The sequence below is a fragment of the Mus caroli genome, chromosome 13, assembly GCF_900094665.2.
Source record: "Mus caroli chromosome 13, CAROLI_EIJ_v1.1, whole genome shotgun sequence".
NCBI lineage: Eukaryota > Metazoa > Chordata > Mammalia > Rodentia > Muridae > Mus > Mus caroli.
This window is the reverse complement of record NC_034582.1, coordinates 87,970,649-87,972,717: the sequence shown is the minus strand read 5'-3', so window position 1 is coordinate 87,972,717 and position 2,069 is coordinate 87,970,649. Positions and strand designations below refer to the sequence as shown.

Here is a 2,069-nt window from a genome sequence, read left to right as displayed (position 1 = left end):
AAGAAGAAGAAGAAGAAGAAGAAGAAGAAGAAGAAGAAGAAGAAGAAGAAGAAGAAGAAGAAGAAGAAGAAGAAGAAGAAGAAGAAGAAGAAGAAAACTCAACGTTGGTTGGGAAGGTGAGGGAGGGCAGAGAAGTTGTAGGAGAGGCTTGGAGAAGGGAGGTGAGTATGTTCAAAATACATTGTATCAAATTCTCAAGGAATGTATAAAAATATTATTGAAAAAGAATCTCTGTGAATAATTGTAAAATAATCTTAGAATCAGGAAAAGCTACAGACACTAATGCATTAGAAAAGAGATAATTTATAAACTCCAAAATACGTTTAAAAATCTTTTTTGGTCTTGGTCCTGGTTTTCTTTAAAGATTAATTAAGTACACATATTGTGGTTAAACTAACTCTTTCATAGATAACATAGCCGCATATCTCAGGCCTCACCTAGTCTACTCGACAGTAATTGCTCTCTTAAGACAACAATGCTTAATACTCAGGAATCTCTGCATTATGGTATTTTGGCTCCACTCATCTGTTTTGTTTGTTTATTATTTGAATAACTCATGCAATATTGATGTGCTTGTACTTTCAAACAACTTGAAGGTGGAAGTGCATTTCTACCGCAGAATAACTAAAAATAAAGTGTTGCCCAGGAGAAGGAGGGAGAGGTATATGGCATTTGAATAGACAGTCAGAAATTGGTTTTGGTGATGATGGGTTTCTGGATTTTGGACCCTGAAGAACTGACTTTCTGGTCAGCTAACCCAGCATAGAATCTACTTAGCCAAGACTTGACAGCTGAGCTGGGTGGTGGTAGAACGTGCTTTTAATCCCAGTTTCCAGGTGGATCTCTGTGAGTTTGAAGCCAGTCTGGTCTACACAGTGAGTTCCAGGACAGCCACAGATACACAGAGAAACCTTGTCCCAAAAACCAAAAAACCCAACCAACCAGATAATAACAACAAACAAGTAACAACAAAACACTCAACAGCTGTAGCACACACTGTGGTGTAACCTGTGCCGACTCAGGAAAGCAGTGTGTGCATTTGTGGGAACTGGAATTTCTCCTTCAGCTTAGAGTCACGGATATGGTTATCTTTGACAACTCTTAGGTTTGTAAAGATGAGTTTACTCTTATTTTATGTGTATGAATGTTTTGCCTGCATGTATGTCTGTGCACCATGTAGGTACTTTAGTGTCCACGGAGTCCAGATTCCCTAAAACTGGATAGTTATATGGGAACTGAACCCAGGGCTCCTCCAAGTGGAACATGTGCTCTTAACTGCTGGACCATCTTTCCTGCTCTTTGTGAACTTTTAAAGCCATGTTATTAACAATACATGGCCACTGCTTGAACGCTGTGTATCTGGCTGAGTTATCAGACCTTGTTTAGCAGTCTGAATTGCATTATTCTTCCTGAAATGAGGCTGCTACAGAGTGAAGCAGGGAATCTTTCTACGGAGTCAAAAAGAATTGTTTCTGAGAGATGCCTTTTATTTGGTTATTGCCCCACAGGAAATCAGGAGACTGCACCATGCCAGAGGAAATGTGTAGATCTAATTTCCTCCCAATGTACTCTGAGAGATAGGCTGCTGTGAAACTCCCCTGGATCGCTGCAGTACTGTGAGCTGGATGTTTGAAGTCCTCAGTGGGATTCCTGGTGATGAGGGTGGCAAAATCTTTTCTGAAAAGAGTGGTAGAACCGTTGTCAAGTGCTAGAGAAAGAAACAAAGAAGGCTTGGGCTGGGAAACAGAGGACTCTGTCCTTTAGTTTCTCTTCTGCTCTGCACAGGGTTGTAGAAGACAAAATGACTTTGGTCACCCGTGACATACTAAGGGCTAGACAGGAAAATGGGGTTTAGGAAATTCTCAGTGCACAACAGGAGCTGATAGGGTGTAGAGCAAATATGTAAATTTCCACTTAATAGTTTTTATTTTTATAGACTTTAGTACCCTTTAATACTTTCCATGCAGGAGACTAAGGAGATGGCTCAATGGCTCTGTGCAGGAGGCTGAGGAGATGGCTCAATGGCTCTGTGCAGGAGGCTGAGGAGATGGCTCAATGGCTCTGTGCAG

At 41.0% G+C, this 2,069-nt stretch overlaps 1 protein-coding gene across 2 annotated transcripts in view; it reads left to right on the top strand.

Moving 5' to 3' along the window:
- Positions 1-2,069, top strand: part of LOC110308346 (nucleoside diphosphate kinase B-like) — a 6,114-nt gene that overhangs the window by 1,326 nt on the left and 2,719 nt on the right. The window lies entirely within an intron of this gene.